Genomic DNA, 8935 nt, shown 5'->3' with positions numbered 1-8935 from the left:
CCAGCACGTGGTGAGGTAATGGCAGGGTCGGCCACTCTCTGGGGCGGTGGCCATGGATTCTTCCCTGCCGGGGCAGTCCCGGCTCGGATGGCCCTCCTGGCCGCAGGCGAAGCACCGCCTCATCTCCCTCCTTCGGGCAGCCTCCCCTCGGTCGTCCTCTTTCCACTGGGGTCTGGTCCGAGGTTCAGGTCGGATCGCCGCTGGCCGTCTTCATGGGCTGTCCGTTTTCGTCATCCGGACCATCTCCTGCGCCACCTGGTGGTTCTCAAGGAGCCTGATCAGGCTGTCAATGGTCCGGGGCCCCTGCTGGGCCACATACTTTTTAACCTCTGGGTGCAGGACCCGGACACAGCGGTCCAGCACCACCCGGTCGAGGAGGGGTGGTCCGTCGCCCTCTACCAGCCAGCTCTTAGTCAGCCACCCCAGGTCCATCACCTGGGCCCGCACCGTGAGGGCGGAGTCATATCCCCACTGATGGAATCTCTGGGCCCGGGCTGGTAGGCTGTAGCCGTATTGGGCTAAAATGGTAGCCTTCAGGGTGGGGTAGTCATGAGCCTCGGGAGGGGGAAGGCCTCGGTAGGCTTCCTGGGCCTCCCCGCTGAGAAACGGAGCCAGGATAGAGCTCCAGGCATCGCGGGGCCATTTTTCCAGGTGTGCCGTCCGTTCAAAGGTCTCCAGGTACGCCTCGACCTCGTCATCCGGCATCTGTTCAGTAGCACATCCTTGGGAGCTCTGGTTGGGGTGACTGAACCAGCCTTCTGGCACAGTTCTGCCACGGCCTTCTGCAGGGCGCCTTGGGAGTGCAGTAGGGCGTTCATCGCTTCCTCCATGGTCACTGGGTCTGGGTCATTCGGTTCGTCCTTCCTCCGTCTGTGGGATTAGGGCGATTCCTGCGGCGTTCCGGTCGCCTAGTCGTCCGCCTGGGAGGCTCGGTTCTGGGTACAGAGAGGGAGAGATTAGCGGGGTTAGGGGGTGGTGATTTCCTCACGTGCGTCCTCGCTTGTTGGCGGTTTCGTTTCACGGAGGTTTGTTTCGTGCCCCTGGGCTTTCATGTGGTACGTCCAATCTCTTTGCGCTTCTCTTGCGGCTGGTTTAGCTCGGTGTTCAATCTTAGAGTTCACTCACTCAGGCTCCGGGTAACCCTCCTCCGTCATGAGCCCCGCTTGGCGTTTGTTCTCTCCTTTTAAATGCTGCCGCTCCCTTCCGTGAACTCGGCGCAGCTGTGCCTGTTTAGTTAGAGGAGGTTATTAGTTTCCCGTCCCATTCCGCACGCGTCTCGCCTCGGGGCCGCTGTCCTTGGTGCTGCTACTCCTCCTGGCCTCTCTCCAAGGTGCCGCTCTTAGACATGTCAGGGGAAAATATTCAAAGTTAATTATTTTCCCAAGCGCTTGCGCCGGCGCACTGGCTGTTCGACCCCAGTGGTGTACCGATCGCAGGTCGGGCCACCACAGTATGCATGTCCCATGGCAATATGTGTCGCTGCAAGGAAAACGGGGTAACATTACCGCAGATTTGGAATCTTCAAGTACTCGTATATCATTCGGCTATAAATCCATTACGCGTCACAATGAGAAAATATGAAAAACGAATTCCAGAGTCAGGTCGCATTTCCTGTTGGCCCTCCACATTCTTCTTTGCTGGTGCATCAGCTGTAGCTTTGCAAATGAAGTGGTGAGGAAAATAACATATATGTTAATTGACCGTTCCTAATGACTAATCGCCCACTCTAATGACCACAGTCAAAACATTCCTTCAAGATGGCACCACCCATAATGTGAATTAGAATACGGGGAGTGGTTGCTTCCAACGTCCCTGTGTTTGGAAGATCATGTTAGCTCACCATGGTCCGAACACCTATTCACTCTGTTATGCAGGCTGAGGTGTGTAAGCCTGCCCTGTCATCTCCCGTTAGCAACAGCTTCCCCACCACACAGTCACAGTTACATTTACTATGAATTTAGAATGCATAAACTATCTAGCTATATAGCCTTGCTTTTTGTAAGGAAAACAGATAGCCAATCACAAAATAACCTACATCATCAAAGGGCGCCCAAAAGACATTAAAATTATTTTTCTAACAATTTTGGCAGAATGACATTCTCAAAATGTTACTTTTATAGTGATCCTTCCGAATATGCTGCTCAAATAAATAAACTTCTTGCACAGCTGCCGGTTTGAAGCTCATCCCCATTCATTTCTGTGGGCCAAGGTCTTCTTTTTTTTTTCCAGAATTGTTGACGGAAGTACACCCTGAGTTTGCTGTCTCGCTCCTGTATTGTCTCTACTTGACCCACCAAAAATATATTGGGACATACAGTAGTGTGCAGTGATGATTATACACCACCATGTTTGTCTAAAAGGGGTCCTAATATATTACTTCTTTTTTTGGTGAAAATGTATTGAACAATACTATTGTAGGAAATGAGAACAAAAAAAATCATTCCCACAATTACATTGGGGTAAAAGTATGGTTATTAAACATAAATTAGAAAAATGTTCATTTTTATTTTTTTACTTTTGCATAGCATGAATGCATGTTTGAAGGCTCATTCCATGATTGTCAATGCTAAGCAATTTGTTTAAACTGGTTTGAAGCAACAGTATTCTGCAAAATTACTTTTGATGGTCAGTTAAAGTATTTAAGTTTACACAAACTTTGAGCAGTGTCACAGTGTTAAACACGATGGCATGACGGAAGGAGCTTTCTGAGATTGTTCATAGCGGCATTGTAGCCTTACATGTCATCAGAATGATCTGGTCACATAAAAATTATGACTTGGCCCGCTCAAAGTCCAGACCTTAATCTGATTGAGCAAATCTTGGATTTGCTGGATACCAAGATAAATAAATCTGTTGTAACTCACGCTCACGACTACTGTCTGTTCTGGCTCCAGGGCGGTGGAACGAACTCCCCGTTGAGGTCAGAACTGTAGAATCTCTCCCCATCTTCAAGTGCAAGCTGAAGACACACCTCTTCAAGCAGCACCTCTCCCCATCCCTCCCTACCTCCCAGTGAACCTTAATTGTTGTCTCTGTGACTTGCTTTGTGTATCGGTATTTTTAGTTGGCTAGGTAAGCAGTGTTTGGATAATTAACTTTGGTCACTTTTGCTCTGTTTCTTTGTTTCTTTGTTCCAAAAAAAAAAAAAAAAATATTGGCCCTCGTCCTTATCTTTGTTGTACAGGTAGCAGTTCAAATTGTACTTCCCTCTAGGGTCTTTCAGCGCACTGGGTATGCACTTTGTTGTACGTCGCTCTGGATAAGAGCGTCTGCCAAATGCCAATAATGTAATGTAATAATGTAACATCGAAATAATCTCTTTGGAATGAACTTCAAACCATAAGGAATGATTTAATGAGCGAAGAAATAAAAAAAATATGTGAACGATTAAATGCAAAGCAAAGGGTGGCCACACTAGATATTGACTTTCTTCTCCATAATAGACTTTTTTTCCCCCCACAATATATTGTTATTGGTTTACTTATTTTCATCTACATGAACCAATATTACATGAAATAAATACTTGAATAGTACTTGGTTTCTGATTTATCTTCATTGTTAAGTGTACAATAATCACTGCACACTACTGTAGGCTACACTTCTCATTTACCAGTCAGTAGCACATTTGCCAGCTTCTATTAGTGCATACCTGTGATTACTGTGATTAGTGTTACTGTTCAGAGAACCCAGGCGCAGACCACGAGTATGCAAAAATGTTGTCTTTATTCAGTCCAAATCAAGCCAGGTAATCAGAGAATCAACAATGCCAGAATTGAGATGCAAAAGAATAAATGAAAAACAAAAAGGTAAAAAATCTGAAAATCACAGGCTGAAGTACAAAAGGGCTTCAGCCAAAACTAAGTCGATGAAGGCAGAAGGAAAAAGACAAAATGACCAAATAATCAGAAAGGCGAACAAAACAGAAGGGTAAGGCAAACTCGGAATCAATGGCAAAGGGTGTCGTTCATGAATCTCAAATAAACAGGCTTACTATGAATCGGCAACTGAAAATTAATCAACGTACTGACAAGGAGCAAGGCAGAGATTGAGGTTTAAATACATGACGGAAGGTGACAAACTAGGTGGGGCATGGGAGTGAGGTGGGCTAAAACATAATAGGGTAATGATACAATAACAAGGGGAAACGGAAACCACATGAGAATAGGGTTGATTAATTGATGATTAATGATTAATTGGTGTTCAAATAAAAGTGTTGGTTATCACTGTATTGATCTCGCAGTAACTTGTTTGCTAAGTATGATTTGAAATAGTTTATGCTCACCACAATGCACTCATCCTAATCACAATTACCCTCAGTCTGCTCTGTAGCAGGCTGAGTGGATTTAACTCCACCTTGTGGTAGGGCCTGGAATAGTTAATTTACTTTCCAGTGCTTAAATTCTGAAGTCAATCTACAGATTTTCAGTATTAACATTACTCAAGTATGAATAAAAATCAGCAATACTAACCCTCACACGGGGCACCAAAAATGTAGGGGATATGCGCCAACACATTAGAGTTCTGAGGATTGATAATCCTCACATATGGTGGCAATTATGTGCGATATATGGTTTTACCATCCTTCTACAAATGGTGGCGCGAGGTAAAACATCATTCTCATTAAATATTTTGGCACTTTCAATGAATAATAAATTAATTATTATAAAAATGACACATTTATAGTTAATCTTAACAAAATACTACACATTCAGTTGATTCCAAACTAATATAAAGGATTCAGCTAAGGTGAAGGCATTTTGGGAGTTCTTTAAATTAGCAGAAGCTGACTTCATTCAATACAGGAGTAATATTAATACGAACAGCTGTGCAAAACCTCATGGGACATACAGGGGTTGCTGTTCAGGCTGTCGCTTGGTGCATGGCTCTTCTTCGACTTCTTGGACCACCGGCACTCATGTAGGCTCCAAGCTGGTTTGCAGTTCTCCATGGCTGGTTGCTGGGGATTGGCCTGTACGAGCATGCGTTGCTCGGTCTTGCGGCCTTCCCAGTGCTGCACATGAGATGTTAGTCCAGAGAAAGTTGATTCCAGATAGAGAGTGGAAGGTTTGAGGATGCGTGTCCAATGAAGAGAGTTTGAAGAAGAGAGAGATTAGCGAATGTTGCCAGCTATCCCCGTCCTTTGCACAGTATTGAATTACAGTACAGGAAGTCGTAGCCTGGTGACTGCCCAAGGTCACCTGTTTTTTAGTTGAGGCATTCTGTGGAATGCAGGGACTTGTAATCCCTACACAAGTACTTTTGTAGAAGTATACAATGGTGAAATGGAAAACAATGATAATTCCTCCAGAGAAATTCTAACTATCAACGTAGAATGTCCATGAACTGGGCCCATATTATGCACAGTGCATAATCTGTGATTATGAATGCGGTATCGGTGTGGCAATATCTGGCTTAAGATAGTGGGGATGGTGTGTGGGGGGTGGATGCTGCCTTTTTTCAATTTAGCCTCTGCCCCCAAAGATGTTTGTGCACGGCCCTGCTGGCCAATGCAGAGGTTTTGTAAAGTGAGTGTAAAAAGGGTTGACAATGACGAGTGATATGAGTCTTTAAAAAGTTAAATGATAAATGAAAGCCTGCTTTGAAAAACAATAATGTTCATGAAGATTTCTTTCTAAAAGAGTAGAATATCTAATCATGGTATAATTATTATTTTGCAGCTTAAAGCCTGTAAAGCAGAATGATTCCTATATCCATAGAATTTTACTAAATACATGCCACACACAACCGTATTTCTATGGTGAAGTGTTCGTAAACCTACACATTTACAAGATTTTACTGGTTTTGTTCTCTACAAAACACTGTCTAAATCACGTAGAATTATAATTATTTAGCAGCCATCCGATGAAATAACAAGATTTCATACAGTTTTTCCTCCGGCAATAAAATATATTTTCACCACTTTCTTTCAGATAAAGTTCACCTACTACGTCCCTGCCTAATTTATCTCACCAAACGCTGAGAGGTAGGTTGGGTTTGTTCAAATAGCAGTAGCCGGTAGCAGGTTAGTTTCAGAGAATACGTTGCCATAGTTACTGACACATGCTTTCTCTGATCCTTGTATTAAGAACCCAAGATTCAGGAATTTCCTTAATTTCTATTTAATAGATCTGGATATTTTGCTAATACTGGAATGGACCCCAGGTTCATATGCTTTTTTAGGTTTCAGTGTTCTGATTATATCTTTAAGCTCCAGCATAGAAATTGAGAAATCCTTTGGATTTGATTGTCTTTAATAGCCAATTCAAGTTGGCTCAGGCAGTAAGAGCAGTCGTCTGGCAGTCGGAGGGTTGCCGGTTCGATCCCCCGTCGAAGTGTCCCTGAGCAAGACACCCAACCCCCAAATGCTCCTGACGAGCTGGTCGGTGCCTTGCATGGCAGCCAATCGCCGTGAGTGCATGTATGAATAGGTGAATGAGAAGCATCAATTGTACAGCGCTTTGGATAAAGGCGCTATATAAATTCCAACCATTTACCATTTACCATTGCTACACAGAATTGCACTTTTTTTTTTTTTAACTCTCTCACCCAATAGCTCCATCTAGTGGTCATATATTACATACAAATACATACACACTACACACAATGATATTCATAAAACAGAAACACCATACACAATGTAGAGGTGGACAGGCATTTACAGCATTTAAAAGTACTTACAAATTCAAATTGAAGCTACAACTATGGCTACGTATGAAAAACTGAATTTCACATATGTTGCCAAACCTTAATCACGCCTGACTTTTACATCTTTTAAGTCTTCACAACTTAAATACAATGCAAGAGGAGAGGCTGGTGGGAGCGCAGTAGCTATGTTAAATTAACTGCACTCAATGTAAGAACTCCAAATGTTGTGAATGATGTTTAAAGGTAATGTTCAGCTACAACAATCAAGGTTGCGCCCTGACTAAATAAATCCCACATGTCCACCAGCTTGTTGTTATTTAAATTATCTTTTGAGAAAACACAATGAAATAAACAAAGGGAAAATATGCTCAGCATGCTTACATCCTACACAGGCATTCCCAAACCCTAGGAAACACATCCCATCAGGCCATTGCTTACATGCTGTCTTTCATGAATCAACAACATGTCCTCCCATGAAAAAATGGTGTACAGGAAGATCAATGCATATTGTGATACTGTACGTCTGTTATTCCATTTTCCCTCTGATTCTTGTCCCAGTAGTACAAACAAGTCCCTTTAACAGGGGCACATGAAAACCACTCATAATGTTCACAATACAGCACTGGGGAGAAAAGAAATAAAGAATAAAAACTTACTTATGCTCTAAATAAAAATAGATATGTGTATTTGTCCATGTGGCATGGTTTGATCTGTAAGACCCAAGGGGTAAAACATTGACTGCCACATGGTAAAATAACATTTTCACATTATCTTTGGAGAATAAAGTGTGTTTTATTTATTTCTTAATATGGATCTGCACCTTAAAACTCCTTTGGGGTTGCAATCTTCATTCCATTAAAAAACAGACTTCTGTTTTAACAAACACAACAAAAGCTAGATCATCCAGCAAGGCCACACTTTATTACAACACAACTAAAAAGCTCATTGAGAAAAAATGATTTCTACACACCTTCACATCATTTTTACATTGTCTTTCCTGATAAAATAAACCACTAAAATACAGAAAAGAGTCTTCCCAGTTCTCAAGTTCTCATGGTGAAGGATTGACCACATACGGAACATGCAATCAGCATTGCTTGAGTCCTGTACAGCCGTGACAGTGCTGAATGCATTGGGCAGGGGTATTGTGTTCAGGTACCCAATTTCATGGATACCAGTTTGAAACAAGGCTCATGAATGAGTCATCGAAAGGGATGAATGGAATTTAACATGGGATTAAACAGAGCAGCTCAAAAGTGGCCTTGGAATTTGTTGGAATGAGGTGTATTACTTACATACAAATCTGAGCCAGCCACAAAACACAAGTGATAGATTTGATAATTTTGCATAAAAAATACATTCTTTCTTCAAAAAGCATGGAAAAAGTGGCAGTCCAGTGTAAGTGTGAAATAACAAGAAAGGAAGAAGGGTGTATGCTAACATGGTTACCACTGAAATATTTTCTTCTTTAAAATGGCAGGCCCTGGGGGGAAAAAAAAGTGAAGTTGAGGCTAGCCGGCAGGTTTGATCCAGCATGTAACAATCTGGTGCAGTAAAGCAAGATGTTGACTGCCGGAGAAGAAAAGATGACAAATAAAATGACAGCCATCGGCGATGGAAGTCAGGATGTGGGTGTATGCTTTCCATACTCTTGCGAATGCCTATCGAGCTGCACGGTGCTGGGCTGAGAGCACAGGTCCCACTAGAGGACATCGGGCCCTCATGCCACCCTCATGGAGTCTGTTTCTGACAGTTTGGTCAGACCAACCATTGGAAATCTGCAAGTTATTCTAAATTATAAGATTAGTCTCTTCAAGATGTATGACTTAATTTCTGAAATTACTTACTAGAAGAAATATTATGAGATATGGGAAGACTGGGCTCCATGGGAGTCAGTAAGAATGTAAAAACAATGTGTGGTTCAGTGTACCTCCATTTTGGTACATCTTCATTATAGCAGAAAAAAGAATGCAAAACAATTTATATATATTATGAAAATGTAAACTGTGGCTAACTGGTCATAATTTCTTGCAGAACACAATTAGGCACATTAAAACCAAGTCATTTAGATGAACTTACTGTTTTAATGAAAATTCCACACACACAAAACATTTTTTATGCATGTGTGCATGTGTGCAAGACTGAAATTGTTTGGGTTACACACCAAAAGTCTGGTACTGAAGGAAAGAACTTTGACAAAGTATGCAGCTATGCTTTTCTGATTAGACACACGTTGCTGCTTCTGCTGTTTCACAGAAGCCACATTTTTCCCCTGATTGATTGCAGGTAA

This window comes from Conger conger, chromosome 3 (assembly GCF_963514075.1).
Source record: "Conger conger chromosome 3, fConCon1.1, whole genome shotgun sequence".
Taxonomy (NCBI): Eukaryota; Metazoa; Chordata; class Actinopteri; order Anguilliformes; family Congridae; genus Conger; species Conger conger.
Note: the sequence above shows the minus strand (reverse complement) of the source record.